The following is a 17405-nucleotide window of genomic DNA, read 5'->3' on the forward strand; positions in this document are numbered from 1 at the left end:
TTATTTGCCTGGGGGTTGTTTTATTTTTGTTTTATTTTCCCTTCCAGTGGGATGTGCTGTGAAGTCGCCGATGAGGCACAGCAGTGCTGACCCCTGCTCGGTGACGCTGGTGAAACCCACGTCCCCTCAGATGTGCCTCTGCACCAGGATGTGTCAGGCTCTGGCATTTCCTGATCAAGCAGGATTGATGGGCTGCAGCCTCTTTTGATGGCGCGGGTTGAGAGTTTGACACCCACAATGATAAAAGCTTAGCAGGGTCCAGGCTGGAAAATGATGTTGGAGATTTGCAGTGGGTGTGACACAGTCACACTCTTCTGTTTAGCACTGGAGAGAGAGCTGGTGGGAGGGAGGGGGAGAGGGAAAAGGATAAAATTAATCCACAAGATCAAGTTGGCTGGACCACCTGCGCTTTTTAATCCATCAGATTTTAGAGGTTAAGAATTCCACATTTATTTCCTACTGCTGTTGGGAGATTGAGACATCAAGAACCTCATTTTTCTCAAGAGGAGGAAAGTAACACCTGCTTTAAAAAATAACATTATTTGAGCCCAAATTTGCCAACCTGTAGTACATCAACAAGGCTGGGCCTTTTTTACCCCTGTTCCTTTCATCTGCTGTTGTTTGATTTGGTTTTAGTTGGTTGCTTTCTTTTAAATAAGACACATTTAGAGTCACAACAGTGTCCCCACCTTTTGCCTGCAGTTGTAAGATGTGAGATTTGACGTGTGTGCTTTTCCTGCCATGGCATGCAGGGGGTTAAAGCCACACACCCCACGGATTTTAGCAGGCTCCTCTGGGGTTGTGTGTCCCCTGATGTGGACAACAATACAGAAGTTTTTGATGCTGGAGGAGTACTTTGGCCTGGGGTGGCGTTTAGGATTTGCAGAAAGTCTTGGGATCAGCAGTTGCTGGGATTTAGTGATGCCAGAGCAAGGTGTGTTCTGGTTTTGGGGGGTGATAAGAGAAGCTGGGTTTGTTTCCTAGGTTAATAATTCTACTGGAAGTTGGGGGGTAACAGAAAAACAGGAGGGGATACTGTTAGGTCCAGCTGTTTCCACCCCACTACAACCCCCCCAGACCTTTTCCTGCATCACTTTCTCGCCGTCTGGAGCCCGGGTCCCACCCCCCGAGTTAATGGGAGTGTGGGGGCTAAATCAGGAGCGGGGGCTGGGAGCGGGCAGAGGCAAGTGGTCAGAAGTGTCATGTTTCTCAGAGTGCCACACACCCTAAATCCCTAAATTCAATGGTCTCTTCATGAGGAACACTACCAACTTCTTTCTTTTCTCTCCCTTTTCTTTTTTTTTTTTTTTTTTCTTTTTTTTTTTTTTTTTTTTTTTTCTTAAGCCCCGTGTAGTTTTTAGCTCAGGACTTGTTGGAGTCGAGAGAGGCTTTTTTAGGTGCGGATCTAGGCGGGCTGGACCTGAGGGGCGAGGACAGGGACCTGGAGGGAGAGGGCAGCGTGCTGGGACGGGGTGGGTGTGTGTGGGTGTGTGAGCGAGAGGGAAACCGCGTGTGTGGGTTTATTTTTTCCTCCCATTCCTGGGGTCTGAATGGGAGCACGTTGAGCTGTAATTAAGACATCTTGGAGGCGTACTTAACTCATGACGTGTTGCTTTTCTTTTCCTCTCGGTGAGAAAGTGGCTCTCTCTTCCCTGAGTCAGGTCCTCTGCCACCCAGAGCCACAAAGAGACACTCGGGACATAGACACACACACGCGCACGCTGACTTAAGGTGAGCACCAAAAACTTCCTCCTGCACTTCGCTGCCCTCCGTTTCAAACTGCTGGAGAGGTCTGAGAGCATCTCAACTAGCAGGGAGCTCTGCAAGGTAAAAAAAAAAAAAAAAAAAAAATCAAACTTTTGGGAAAGTTTTTGTACTCCTTTGCTGCTGCGAGTCGGATGGGGACCCTGTAAGCAGCGCCTGTGGCATCAGCTGCAGGGCTGCCTGAGCTGGAGGGATTTTTCAGCGTTCTAATTTGGCAGCTGAGGCGGGGGGCGAGGGTGAAAGACGGATTGAAACTGGCTAACTTCAATGTCTTTGACTTTTAAGTGCTCTGTGTTTCCAAAGGAGGGATCATGTTGCAACTGCAGATTCCCTCTGAAAGACAAAAGTTGTATATTTGTGCTCTGTGGCTTCCTCCTATGGGATTATTCTTCTCACAGAGATTTGTCCTTTTTTTAGAAGTATTTCTCCATCCGTTCAGATGCTTTTAGAAGTTTTTAGGATGTAGAAAAAAAAAGAGCATGGTAGACTGAACAAATGTTTCAAGGACTGGAAGCAGAATCTGCACAAAGTACTGCCCATGCAGTTAGAAGCCAGAAGATTTTGATAAGATGTGCTATGTTACAGACTGATGTCATATTTGGCTATTTATTGTCAGGGGAAGCCTGAATACCATTGGGCACAGGTCTCTGTACCATCTCCACTCACTGAGAAAGTTGGGATGCCTCAGCATTGTACAAGGGTAGCTGGTCCAGGGCAGTGACAACTGCATCATTTTACTGCCTGTTTATTCAGGGTTTGGGGTCAAACCCATATAAAGGTGCCATTCGGAACGTTTTTCATGGCAAAGCTCCTTGTGTGGTAGGTTTAGATAGCCAGGGCTGGAAAGCTTTTTTGTGTTTGAATTAAGGAGGTTTATTGCTGTTTGTATATAATTAGTGAGGGTTTAATTGCTGCTGGGGTCTTTCAGGGCAAGAAAGTTGGTGCCATATATGTTGCTGCTTGATGTCATGTAAGTGATACAACACCTTCAAGAGACTCTGGGGGCCTGGCAATGTGCTCAAGAGAATCGTGCAGGTGATTAACAGCTCTGAGTTTGTATTAATGGCTATCAAGATTGTTTAAGTGCCTAAATGTGGAAAGAAGGAACCTGGAAAGAGCCCTGTTGTTCTGTTAGGAATATGGATGATGTGGTAGTTGAAACCACAGATGAAGTGAGGCCACGTAACTATGGATACAGACCCTCTCAATAAACACAGCTTCCAGAGACAGGTTACTTCCAGCACGTGGGGAAATACATATCACAATCAGCAAAATCATCACCAGCTCCTGTGAGGAAGGAACCAGGGGTCTGCAGAACTGTGCCAAGGTGTGCCAGGCAGGAGGCAAAGCCCTCGTGCCACGCACAAACAGCTCTAGTTTTTGGGGGTTCTGTGTCTGATCGGGGCTCCCGTAAAGCCCAGCTGAGCAAAGCTGTTCTGAGAGCGTTGCCTGAGACTCCAACCCCTACACTCCCACCTGTGTTAGTGTCAAGGGGAAAGGGAAGAAGGAAAAATGCAGAAAGGAACAACGACAACAAAACCCAAAACAAACAGTTTGTGATGCCTTTCAACACTACAGTTAATGCAAAGTGTGTGGGGGGGGGGGCAAATGTAGAGAGCAGCTTTTTCAAGTTAAACCCCCAAAAATGTCAATGTAATAATGAAGACACTGCTGGTCTTCATGGAAAGTTTGCCAAAGGGCCAGTTCCTTCAAAGCCTTCCTAATAAGATTCCTGAATGTATAAGCAGATTCAAATAAGAAAGAGACAAAAAACCACCAGGAAGAAAAGTGGTGTCCACGGCCGTGTCCCTGTCAGAGTCTCACAGCGCAATTCACAGCGGAGCATCCTCTCAGTACAAACCTAGCAGGCTCAGTTTCCTCCCAGTGCCAGTGAGCCTGGTTAAAACAACCCAAGATAATAAAAAGAAACCCAAAAAACCCAAACAAACAAAACTCTGCAGAAGTACAAAGGTTTGGGGTAGGGGGAGAAGATGTTTCGGGAAAGGATGGAGGGTTTCTGTTGCATTACAGTTCTTAAAATTGGTGAGAAGAGCGTTTTCCACTCTAGGTTCCCTCAACATTTCTGATTTTATGCTGGTATGTGACTAAAGGGAATGTTTTTGTCCACTGTTGGTGACAGCTTGGAGCCCAAAGAACTGTTATCAATATTTATTTACTGAAGTCACTTAACCTCCTTGCCCCTCAGTAAAAAATCTGGAAGCAATATGGACCACCCTTTAAAAGGTGTTTTGAGATCCTCAAATGAAGAGAGACTTTGCAATTGCTTACATTTAAATACATTAGAAGTTTTCCAATTCGCTGCAAGGATTAAAGTGTGAAAACTGGAATTAATGTTTTCTGCTTTTCATTTGCTTTTTCACTGAAGCAGCACTTAAGCTATTCCTGGAAGTTGAAATATTTTGCATTTCTGTTTCACTGTACACCTGACGGTGTATTTCGTTGCTTAAACTCTACAAAAATTAAAAGTTTTGTGGGGGGGGAAAAAAGTTATTTTCATAAGACAGGCTGCTTCTGTTGCTTGTGAGGAAGTATTAGACATTCTGTCTCTGCTGGTACGAACTGTAGCACACAGTGCTGCACTTGAAAAGGCAGCTTGTAACTGGCAGGTAACAAAATGTTCTTTGGGGTAAAAAAAAAAAAAAAAAAAAGAAGAAGAAATTAAAAAAAAAAATTGAAAGTCTTGAATATACTTAGGATTTCAATCAATGGCGTTTAAGGAGGATTAGAGGAAGCAGCTGGCTAAACAAATATTAGGTGTAGAGTGGATGCAGTGGTATAAATTAATAATGCAGTTCTTTATCTGCTGTATGAATGAGAGGTTTTGTGGAGATAAGGCAGCTCTAACACGGTCCCTCCATGCCACCTAGTGGATATTGCCGAGCGTTTTGGCAGAATCGTCTTAAATTCGCATCATCTGTGACTAATTCAGGCGCAATTTAACTGTGAGTGGTCGCTTTTATTCACGTTTACCATTAAAAAAAACAAAATCAGCTAGTTGGTGGTTTTTTTTGGTTTTTCTTTAAATTAGATTTTTAGGGGAGGTTATCTCTGTGGTTTAAGTGCTCATTAGGTCTGATAAAAAATCGGTTCAGCTTTTATCTATAATTTGCCACTAGCATCTATTTGCAGAGACTTTTTAAACCCCTCAGTAACAAACAGCCACAACTTAGCACTCGGTTTGATGCACTGAGCTGTTGGTGTAAAAGTGAAGGCATTTCTGTACAAACACTGTGTCAGGGGAAGCTGTGTCCAGCAGCAAGGGTTTCAAAGCTCCTTCCAAAAGTCTTTTATCACATCAGATATGCTTTTTTTTAACCCCCTTTGCATTTTTTCCCTGAATATTGTGTCAATGATAAGCACTCATGAAGTAAATGTACTATTTCTGGTAGCTGAAAAAAGGTTGTAAACCCCTTTTTTTTTTTAACTGCCATTTTTCTCCACCTTCCTCAGACGTCACACTCACAACTTCAGTTGTCTTTTTTACTGGGGAAAGGAAAATTGTTTATTTAACAATTATAAGGATTGTTTACTCAGTGGTAGGTATCCAGGTGCTGTCGGTTCTCATAGTTCTGGAAAGGATCCCATCCAACATCAAGGTTTAAAGCAGGCAAACGTGCACCTGGATATACTTTGTGATGGGATTTATGCTATGTGGCCAACTTACAGGCTTCTACTTCCTCAGCTTTTCAAAAATGTCACCATCAACACAGCTTCCACTGCAGCCACCCCCTAGGCCCCCAAACGACGTGAATCCGTGGTTTATTTTTAAAATAAGTGCCACAGTGGCTGTTGGAGCAAAGAATTATTAAAACACATGGCAAAGTCAAGCTCGCTGTGCTTCACTTTCTCCTCGTTGTCATCCCTGAGCAGGAGATCAAACCTGCTGGTCACACTCAGCAGAACAGACAGTTCCTGTGTCCTTCTCGTCCTGCCAGCTTTGGAAACACACTTTTTGTTTTCTTTACATTAGGACAACGGGATGGGTGTCTCAAACATGACCAGTAGCTCTGAAATAAAAATCATTTAAAGCCTGCATGGAGAAGCCACACAGCAGCAGCAGGCACTGACTATCCTGGCATCTTTTCCCAAGTCCCACACGAAACGTTGCCACAGGAGGTTGTTAACACAACCATGAGTTAATGGATAAAGTCTGCTGTTCCATTAATCAGGAAAAGTTTATGAATTAAAGAGTAAGAAGGCAAAATACCACAGCAGCAAATGGACTAATTGACTCAATCCTGTGCTTCCTAGGTGGCTTACCTTTCCTTTCAGCTCTACCCAGCCTGGTGCTGTGAATCACAAGGGCTGCTAATGGAAAGAAACACAAACCTTATTAATGAGAGTCTTTGCAAGGCCACTGAGCCTCTCCTGGGACCAAACTTTCCACTGGCACACAGAGGCACTGCTGCTTCCTGGAGCAGGGCATGTCAGGCCAAAACCTGCATCACTAATGGCCTGGCATAGCAGGAAAAAAAGTCATGAGGCAGAAGAATGTCCCTGGATGTACGTGTCTCGCTCCAGAAAATGTCATCTTGGCATTTGCCTTACTGCAGGAGACCATTCTCTTGAGACATCTTCCCATTAATAACATCTTCTAATTACCTGGCACACGTGCAGCCTGCAAGGAGCGTGTGGGCCACGGAGACAGGTCGGATTGGAAATGTGTTTGACAGAAACCTCAAGCAGTAAGAAACAGGAGTTTCAATGTAAAAAGAAGGAAAAGTTAGAATTATTTGGGTTGGAAGGGGACTTAAAGGTGCTCCAGTTCCAGCTCCTGTGCCGTGGGGTCACTTAGAGGCAGTTCAAATTTGGGGTTGATCACTTTTGCTCTGTGTTTTTGCATGTTTATTAAGGTATATTAAGGGGGGGGGTTTTGCATGTAATATGTTAATTAGCACTGCTTTGTGTCATGGTACCTGATACCTAAAGCTAATATAGCTTATAAAGATAGCTGGTACCTAAATTGTGTCAACAAATGTTAGTGAACTACGCCATGAGGAATACCTACACCTACTGCAATTAACACTTTCTTACGTTCAGAATTCCTTTCCTGCACTGGTGCCTACACACACAGAGCAGTGGCAGCCTCTGTGCATCTGCTCTGTGCGATTCTGGTCCAGAAACACCAGAGATAATCAACATTACTCACGTCAGTAACTCGGCGAAATCAATAGAAACCCAAACAGGCCTCGGTGAATAAAACTATTCATCTATTTGCATACATAGTATCACACATGGCTGATCAGGAAGCAGCTCATAAAGCTCCAAGCTGCAAATCTGTTTAGTTTTATAGATATAAGCAGCTATAAGGTGGTGTCAAGAAAGCATTAAGCGAAACTGTGCACATTTGCAAAGAGCAGAGGAATCAAGGCCTGCACCTATGGAAGAAGGACATGATCAACGTAGGGGAAAAAAGCTTTCATTGCTAAAATAACTTCCCAAAATATCCAGTCAATACTGAGTAACTATCCATCTATTCATTAACATGCTACACTCCAGTATATTTATGTGGTTGTTGGTTGGGGTTTTGTTCCATAAACATATTTTCAGGCAAAAAAGAAAACCACCCCTGAGCCGCATAAAAATAATGCTGCCTAGAAATAGGAAAAGCACACTGCAAAATGTGAAAACGCTGGAGTGTTGGGCCCAACCAAGAGATTTATAAGAACCATATCAGAGAAGAATAATGTTACAGGTTGTGTGGTAGCTCTCCTGCTGAAATCGCAGCGATGCACAAGTGGCAAAACTGCAACAGACCATGATGGTGTCACCCCTTTCTGATCATGCTGCTAATGGCCTGAGGTGATTTGCTTAGCTTTTTTAACACCCAAGGTGCTGTACATACAGCAGGGGAGGTCCTGGGACTTTAATTTCACGCTTAACCTGAAATATTTTTGCACACACTCTTATTTTCAAAAAAACTACGTTTCCGGATTTTCAAATATCTGAAGCAAAATGTCACGTTTTTGCTGAGTCTCTGTAACTTGTTTTTCTAATAGCTTTGATTATATAGATCTAAAATGTGTACACAAGACACGATTCAGCTTTTGTCAGCAAGTCTGGCAGGCAGACAGATCTTTTGGTTCGGATTGAGTTTTTTCAGTTGCTGTATTTATTCTTTGATTGGTTTCATTAGAAATCATTTACACTGGTGCGCTGTAAATAAACTTGAGGATCCTAAAGTTCTTTCTCCAACCTAGATAATTCTAGAAAGCTGTGTAAATGCAGTGACTGTGTGTCTGGTGGTGCCTGTGCTGGTGTGCCTGGTCACATTTAAAAGGCCATGTCGTTTTGATGTCTTGTGGGGACTTCATGGTCACCTCTGCAAGCCAAGAACCAAGGAAAAACAGCAAAAGACTTGATCTCCCAAGTGTTTTCTAGACTTTTTCCCAGCTGAAAAAGCAGACAGAGAGAACAGCAATTCAGCTGTTGTCGTTGATGCAATAAATGTAGCCAATGGATGGGTTGTTGCTCCCAGTTTCCAGGCATTTAATGTGTTTTCCCCCATGAGCAGGCTAAGAGAAGCATGCAGCCACTAGGTTCTTTTCCAAAGCAGCCTCCATAGCTGGTTCCATCTGCATTTTAATGTAAGTTCCACTCTGATCAAACCAGAACACCTTTCAACCAGGCCATTTCCCCAGCAGGATGGCAGAAGGGCAGTGGCAAGTTTAACATCTTCATAAACGAGCTGGGGAGATATTTTCCGGACAAAACTAGTGTGGCATGTTTTCAAAACTGGTTAGGAAATAAACAGCTCACTGTGACAACAGGAGCACATTTCGAATGGGGTTTTGCCAGGGCTAGTCAGCATTGGTACTCTTCAAGGTTTTCATTGGTGACTTGGATAAGGAAATAGAAAATATGCTTAGGTTTTCGGGAAATGCAAAGTAGGGAGAGACTGAATTATTTTGGAATCTGTGCTTTGAAGTTTTAATGGTTTTGCCTGACTGGAGAAAAAAGAAAAAGGGAATATAATGTTTTCACAAAAGAGAATGTGGTAAACTGGTGCCTATAGAACAACATACAAAGACACTTCAGCATCTAAACAGGCAGAAAAATATTTAACAAAATCTAAAAAGGAAAATGAGAGTTCACACTTTGTGGCTCAAATCACAACTCTGTTCTTGAACAAAGTAATTCAAATACAAGATCTTTGAAGAAACAGTTCAGCCCAATCTGACTTCAAAACTCATTTGTGTGCACAAACTTGAAAATTATTTGTTTTCAATCAATCATATTCTGCAAATCTGAGTCAGAACAGGCATCCTCACTTGTGAACATTACTGTGCTGAGTGATCCATTTTACACCCCAAGTTGACAGAAGCTTCACATTTGCTGTTTCTCAAGACATACCAAGCAGCAAAATTATGCAGAGAATTATGAGATAATGTTCCTTAAATATGACTTTTCCAAGGATTATAAAATATAAAAATATAATATAATATAATATAATATAATATAATAATTATTATATATTATATTATATTATAGTATATTATATTATATTATATTATATTATATTATATTATATTATATTATATTATATTATATTATATTATATTATATTATATTATATTATATTATATTATATTATATATAATTATTATATTATATTATATTATATTATATTATATTATATTATATTATATATTATTCTTAAACTATTTGAATATTATTATATTATATTTTATAATATAATAATATAACATTATAATATTAAATTATAAAACTATAAGAAGTTAAACTACCACACTGAGGGAAAACTCTCTAAGTGTCAAGAGAAAGCACAGACATTCATTTCCAGACCAGGAGACACAGGTCCTGTCAAGCCATATTTTAAGAGTGACATATTTGCTGCATCTGATGATTGATAGGGATTCTTTTATTTTATCTGAGGAGAATTGGTTGATTTCTGCATCATTACTAATTATTGCAATTTGTTTGTTTGGACTTCAGCCTTTTCCTGATATTGTACTGGGGAAATGTGGCTTTACTTCCAGCTGGTTAGGGGTTCCAGCAAACCCTGTGACTTTCAGAGTGCAAAATAATCATGTCAGGAAAGAAACCTCCTTCCCCACACAATGATATCCATCAACTCTTCATTATTATAACTTCTGAAACTGCCACAAAATGATGATTGAACAACTCTTATGCTTTTTTCTTTAAATTACATATATATTTGTGGCAACTTTCCAGTTGATATTGAGCTTATCACATAAAATAAAACAAAATCTTACAAATGTAAGTGTAAAAATGGTGACCACATGGTGGAGGGCAAGAGCTCACCCTGAGAAATATCTAAAGAGAGGGAGGTGGAAGTCTCTAATGTGGGACCACACCATCCTCGAGTTCCTTTGACACCAAATAGCCAACTTGACATATTTTTTGTGTCAGGCTTGAATATTCCCTTAACTGTGACCCAAAGTCATTAGAAATCCAGGATCTAGATTCAATATATTTTGGTTTTCTGCTTGTGCCACCTATGGGGAATGGCTCTTTTGCCCATGGAGTCACAATCCCATTATCAGGGAAATTTATACATGGATATTTGTTAACTGGAAGAAAACCAGAAGCAAGAATACTCCTCTTCTTTTGCAATTAAATGTTTGCAAGTCCAGTTAAAATGTGCAAACAACTATGAGCAAAAGGACAAACTAAACACTCTTCTAGTCAACAGCTATAACTTTCCATTCCCAGGATTTTAGGATGCAATATTGGCATGAAAAAGGCAATTCTGATTCTCTGCAGGTACATAAGCTCTTCCCAGACTTTAGTAAGGACAACAGAACACACAGGAAATACAAGTGGGTTTACCTCAAGGGAAATTTGGTTCATATTCCTCTGTCATGGAAGCTTAAATATGGCAAATGGCCTAGAAAGCATAAAAGAAAAAATATTCTCATAACATTTTGTGGGTTTGTTTTATTAGGTCATCAGTTTTGAAGCCATAATATCAGATAAGACTCTTGACTCCCAGTAGGAAAACTCTTTTGGCCTTAGTCCTTACAATGGAAAGCTTGAATGTATGAACTGCAGGAGTAAACTGGGGAGAACAAAGAATAGAAAAGGAGAAGAGATTAAAAAATGAGGCCAAAGGTCCATTTTAGCAGCACTTGGTATTGCCTTTTGAGGAAAAAGGAAGAAGGGCAAAAACAGCAGGAGAGAGTGAAACGTATCAAAATTGCAGTATTGCCTTTCCTCAGAGAACAGAAGGGTGTGAGGAGGAAGCTCAGCTCTTCTGTGCCTGGTAGGCACTGTTGTAAAATGTTGAAAATTCTTCTTAGAACTGTGTTTAGCTGAATGTAGAGAAGGAAACAAAGCAGGAGAGAGCACAGAAAACACAAGGCTCATTTATGATTGAGGCTTCCCGATCGAGTCTTCCATTTCCTATCATCCAGCACTTAATTGCTTCTGGCTTTGACCTTTAATGCAATTCTCCAGCACTAAGCTGATGAGCATCTCCAGATTGACTCAGGAAGCTGTGGGTGCTTCGTGCTTGATTCAGTGCTTGGAGAGCCTTGGGAAGTGCTGTATTTCATCCCAAAATGACCTCGGATATATTCCACAGAGTGCACTGCTTGGACAGCAAGGGATGAGCCAACAGATTCGCCTGTGATGCTGACCTTTGCTTTCCTCCTCCTGAAATAAAATCACAGCAGAGGATAGCCAGAGGCCCACAGGCACAGAGCAGGCCATTATGGATAAGTGCTTGCTGCGTCCTTCTAGCACAGTTTATCATTCCACTGCTCCAGGAATTCTGGGGTGATTGCAAGTCAGGAAACGTTAGGGAAAAGCTGGAGCCCAGCGCCTTGCTGCTTACATCTCCCTGTCCCTCAGGGCAACAACCTGTCAGTGCACAATGGAGAGCCCACAGAGGACTTCCAGGGGGTCATTACTGCCATCCTAACTCCTCGCTGTTCCAAGGAAAGACCTTGCCGTGCCAGCAGAGGACATAGCACAATATCCACCTGAGACTCAGGCACCTGAAAACAAATGTTAATTGTTGCCTTTTAATTGCTTCTAATAGGAGAGAGAGAATTGCTGAGCAGTTAGGGCGTTTTGCTGTCAGGATATTTCACTGCTGCTGCTGAAGCATCGTTTCACTCCCCTGCTCTGACTTAAACCCCTCCGTGACTTTGAAGAAGTTGGAGGCTCGTAGTCCTTCATTCCTCCACCTACCAAAATGGGATGATAAAACTTCCTCCATTCACAAGGATGTGTGCAGATGCAGATATTCATGCAGGCAGCCTCAGCAGTTCCTCTGGTGGTGGCGCAGAGTCACCTATAAAGTGTGGCTGTGCAGCCAGTTCGGTCAAGCAAGGCCAATTATTGCTTTAGTCTCGAGGCCATATTTATTTCTCCTCGTGACACTGTCCCAGGATGGCCTTCATGCCAGCCAATCTAATCCTGGCCATCTCCAATGGCTTTGGGAGGGATTATAATGAAGGAATCCAGAGGAACTTCATGGAAAGTACATCTCTATCATCAGTCGCTGCTCAGTTGGTACCATATCACATTTTTTTATACAAACTCGTGGTTCCAGCAGGGTTTATGAGCTTTGTTGAGACACTGAATCACAGACACTGAGCCCAAAACAACACTTCCTTTAGAAGCTGGAGTAGCTCTCAGGACTCATACAGATTTGGGCTGCCATCTTCTGTAGTACTTCAAATAATCATTATTCCAAGTAGTGGAGAGATGTCTGAATGTTACAGACTACAGGGAAGTGAATTTGAGTGAAATAAAAGAATCTAGACTGCCTAGGAGTACTGGGAATCATCTAGGCAAGACAAGAAAAAGGTCATTATCTGCCCCAGAAACTTTCCAACTTGCTTCTAGGAAAAAAATGCAACAACACAGAGAAGATGTGGAAACAACAAGGAAACCTACATACAATTCATGCAGTTTGTCACTTACAAATGACACATATTAGTGATCAAAATTAAAAATTTAAAAAAAAAAAAAAACTATACAGAAATTATAAATGGAATTTATGTGTCTTTTTGAGTTCAAGGGAACCCCCATTATTCACTGTGTCTAAGACATATTGTGTGCAACTGCCATGCACTTACTTTACCAAGATGTGAGTGTCTACACAAGTAAAAGGAAAATAAAAATCTGGTCAAAATGCCTTGAGCAATGAGGTTATTGTTCTTTCTGCAGAAGACAAAAAAGGCAGTTCTGGCTCAAGCTTTGTTGAAAATAGTCATGCAGCTTTCCACTATTTACTTTTCTAAAGGTTAATACAGCAGCCTGAAAAATCTTGAATAATTACAGCGAGGGCTGTGTATGCTAACATCTTCTGACTCATTGACTCGGAGGCCAATAACATTCCTTCTGATTTTCTGACTTCATTTCCCTGTTAAAGTGTGGATAGCCTCCGAAATTGCTAATTTATAGATTCGTAGGCATAGTGGGAAAGATTTTGGGTACTTTTATTCAAAAGCAAGTAAAATGACGTCATGTGCTGGCCCCTTGCTCTGCTGATTTTTCTGTGGGTATGTGCTTGATAAAAGATGTCACAAAGTAAAGTTCACCTTTGTTTATTGCATGAGAAGTTTAGATAATGTGGGGTTTTCCAGAATTTAGCACGTGGGAGAGGACATTTCTGACCGTGGGGTTTCAGGAAAGCCAACATGAACTTGGACATAGAGCTGGAAAACGTATTACTCATGAAGGCATTAATTGTGTTGTATTTAAACAGCAATTGCTACCCTTCTGACATTATACTTTCAGGTTTTGAAACAAATAGGAGCTGTGGCACTCTCTGAGAGATGGCAGAACACTGCAGGTTCCCCCAGCGACCTTGCCATAGCTCACCTCCAGAAGCTCTTCTTCAGAACCACAAATATATTATGTAGTTTTTGCAAATCACCTTTCATCCCTACATCTTAAATACCAACAGAGAGATGGCAACTAGCATCAAGTCATTTAAGTGGACACTAAGTTAAAGCTATATATATATAGCTTTATATATATATATATATATTATTATTATTATTTTATTATTATTATTATTATTATTTCTTTTTTTTTTAATTAAAGCTGGTGTTCTGGAACACGTTTAGCAGTTTCAAATCGAAGAGAAATCTTGTGAATTTTTCCTGGATGCATCCACGATGCAGAGAATCCTAAATATACACATTCGGGTTCTATCTGCAGTGCCTGTCCCAGGATTACCCTGTGCACTGCTCTGGGATGTTGCACAGAGCCACCACAAGACTCAAGGAACAGACCAGCAAGGAACACTTGGCCAGAAAACATTTTCAGGTCAGGATATTCCTTCAGTGTCTGCTGAAAATGTTTCTTGCGTTTACAGCTCTGGATGTCTCTTGTGAAATTAATAACTTTGCTTCAGTAACCAAGAGGAGTAGACAGTGTTGTTTAACCTCTCCTTTTGCCTGCTAAAAACCAAAAGATATTTATCTCTGACAGCACCCACTGGACTCTCTTGCCAGTGCTAGAAAATTAAGTTGCTTTTCCTTTTTCTGTGATGACCAGCACGAGGAAGGGTGGGCCTGCACACCTTTATCCTTGTAAAACATTAAAACCTATAGGGCTCAAATATCTTTGCATGCTTCAGAAATATTTTCCTTAGTTTGGAGGTTTTTGGTTGGGGTTTTATTTTTTTTGGTTGGTTGGTTGGTTTGTGGTTTTTTGGTTGATTTGTTTTTCAACAAGGCTTTGGGGGGTTTTTTTTGTGTATTTTTGAGGTAGTAGCATTATGCCAGATGTTTTAGGACCTCTAGAGGAACCATTTCTAGGTGTTCTGGTGAATGCTAGGTTGTTAGATTTTACTTTCTTACATCCTTAACATACAAGCACAAGAAAGGAGAATTTTGAAGCAGAAGGGGAATACACAGGTGGGAAGACAGAGCAAAATATTCACAACTTCTCATGAAGGGAATGAAACCTGAGGAAAGGTAAAAAAATATAATTTTGGCTAAAAAACACAGTTGATGGAGAAACTGTAGGTGCTGAACAGCTGCAGAAGTTTGAAGTGAACACAGGGAAGTTGGATGCTGGGCCACAGTCCTGGATGTTTTTCCTTGCTGGAATTTACTGCTTGCTCTGCCGTGGCACAGCAGGGAACTGCTCTGTGTCCCTCCCTGAGCTGCAAGTGAGAGGCCTTTCCCTGAAAACACATCTCTTATCCCCAGAATAACCAGGCAGAAAATACTTTCTTGCAGAGTTTTATTAAAGGGTAAATAAGTAGTAAATAAAAGTTAGAACGTGCAAAGAATTGCAAAGCAAGACATCAGCTGAAGTCCAAATATTGTCTCTGAATTCAGAGCGCGCAAGGAAAATCTGAGTTTTAGTCAAGGTGCTATTTATAGCTTTTAAGTTCAGAGTTTATAGTAGAAATGAGTTTACAATGGAAAGTATGTCAGGTTATGAGTGTGCCAGTACCTTTTTTCCAACAAAATCTAATTTGAGACATTTAAGCAGAGGTGTTTGGAGTGGAAGACTAGTGTCAAAAGCCTTTTTATTTTTGTCTTTTCTTATGACCAGCTTGAAACCCTTCATAAAATATGTGTGCCAGTCCTTTTATAGTAATAATTAAGGGAATTTCTGCTTCTAAATAGCATCTGACTTTAGAGCCTTTGATGTCCCAGCTGCGAGAGAGAGGTCACACACTAACTCAGACAGTATCTGTGATGGGAGGTGCACAGCCACTGCCATCCTCAGTTCCTCCTCTGATTTGGGCTTCCCCTTTTGCTCTCGTTCTGCTCTCAGGAGATGGGATCTGTTGCAGCCACCCGCTGCTTTATTCTGGTCTGTGGGTTTGAATGCAGGCCTGACTCAGCCTCCACCCCTGTTCCCTGACTTGTTTCAGCAGGGAACCTGCAGTTGTGCTTTTACCCTCACTGCCAAAATCTAGGCTGGAGTCTGCTTCACTCAGTGTGGGATTTATACACCTGGAGCTGTGTGGCAGCTGAGGAGGAGCTGTCTTCCCTTGGATAATCCATGTGGACCATAATGAGAACTGAGGTCCCAGTCAGATGCTCAACAATTGTTCTTCTCCACTCCCCCCCAGCTCCTCACCCACAATCTTGAAATAAAAAAAAAAAACAACCTTGTTCTCTTGCCACAATTGCTGTCCCCTTCCCATGGGAGAGAAGGTATCACATTTCTTTAATTGATTTTCCCCTGCAGCACATCTGAGACACTGTGACTCCCCGAGACCAAAATGCCTCTGGTATCTAAAGGCAGGGATTGTTCCATCCTGACACCAGCAAAGATCAAAGCCAAATGCCCCAAGTTAGTCTGGAAGCGCGAGGAAAATGGTCCTTACTCCACATTTATACAAAACAGATCCATGACTGCACCTCAAAGGATGTGTCGTATAAATTTGAGATTAAAACAGCAGGGTTCAAAGACGTTAATTCTATGTGGTGTAATCTTCTAGTGGCACTTTGGAGGTGAGAAATTTATCTTCCTTAAATGCAGGGCTTATATGCAAGCTTTTATGTCTGTGTCAGATCTAATTTGAGCAATGACCTGATTTTTTGGGGAAGAGATTTCTACTGTCTACAGCCTTCCCAGTGAGACTGGATTACTAAAAAGCTCATCAATTATATTTGTGCTTCTCAGATTGTTTCGTTTTGGTGCTATGAAGCTGCTTTTTTATAGTACCCATTCCTCAAATTGACCAAAAGATGAGCATATTTGCTATGGTTGCCATCATGTATCACCTAATGGAACTTTATTTGCTAATTTTCTGTTGTCAGTGATCTTTTGTTTACCACTTTTTGCTGTATTAACAGCTATGGCCCCTAAAATGAGAAGCTTGTCTCCCCTTGGAAGTGCTGTTCCGGTGAGAATGTTAAAATAGCTGTTCTACACGGATAACCCATTTTAGAAACAGATTAACCACCACACAACTTTGAAGGAGGGGTGGGCATGGAGGTTGCATCTGGGCTCTGCTCAAGCCCACCCTGTGAGACTCCAGTCCCACAGGAGAGAAAGTTAATAGTTTATAAATAAGTATTCACTTTCTGCCTGGGACCCACAGTAACTGCATGAGTAGTCATTCTTTCTTCAGGGCAGATAATAACATATCTTGGTGTTTCAAGAATGAAAAACAGAGGGAAATTATTTTCTTCTTATTTATTTTTTGTGTCCAATAATTTCGCGCCTTGTCACAGGTAGGCTTCTCTAGAGAGAGGATGAGCAAATTCCTGAGCACTGGTCAGTCTTTCCAGCTCTTACTGATGCAGTCAGAAACATATCTTGCTTTATCAGAGTGCTATCAACAACCAAAACTGTGATGGCCATCCATACATATGTAACATGCAGATAAACACATGCTTTCTGCAATGAGCATTCACTTTGCTCACCAGCTGCTACCAATTATGCTCTTGGAGGCGTTTTTTCCCTCTTGCAGCTATGCCCACACCAGGGCTGACCTGTCAGCATCTCCCAACCTATCTAGCTAAATCAACAAACCATCTCTTAGTGTAGATTAAACTTAATTAGGGATTAGCACAGCTCCCAGCTCTGTTAGGCAGCCCTCAGGCTGGGAGGTGGAGCTGTGCTGGGGTTGGTTTTTGGAGGCCTTCACGGGGATAGGTTTGGGCATTTGGGGCTCTTTTTTTTAACCCCTGCTATTTGACTCT

The 17405-nt window shown here is 41.5% G+C and overlaps 1 protein-coding gene across 1 annotated transcript in view; it reads left to right on the forward strand.

Annotated features, from left to right (window-relative positions):
* Nucleotides 1-1343: 1343 nt before the first annotated feature.
* The window catches only part of HAPLN1 (hyaluronan and proteoglycan link protein 1), a 56186-nt gene continuing 40124 nt past the window's right edge, over nt 1344-17405 (forward strand). The window contains exons 1-2 of the mRNA XM_069001439.1: nt 1344-1397; nt 1662-1731. The gene's annotated coding sequence lies outside the window, so the exon portion shown is untranslated. The remainder of the gene's footprint in view (nt 1398-1661; nt 1732-17405) is intronic.

The sequence above is a fragment of the Aphelocoma coerulescens genome, assembly GCF_041296385.1.
Source record: "Aphelocoma coerulescens isolate FSJ_1873_10779 chromosome Z unlocalized genomic scaffold, UR_Acoe_1.0 ChrZ, whole genome shotgun sequence".
NCBI lineage: Eukaryota > Metazoa > Chordata > Aves > Passeriformes > Corvidae > Aphelocoma > Aphelocoma coerulescens.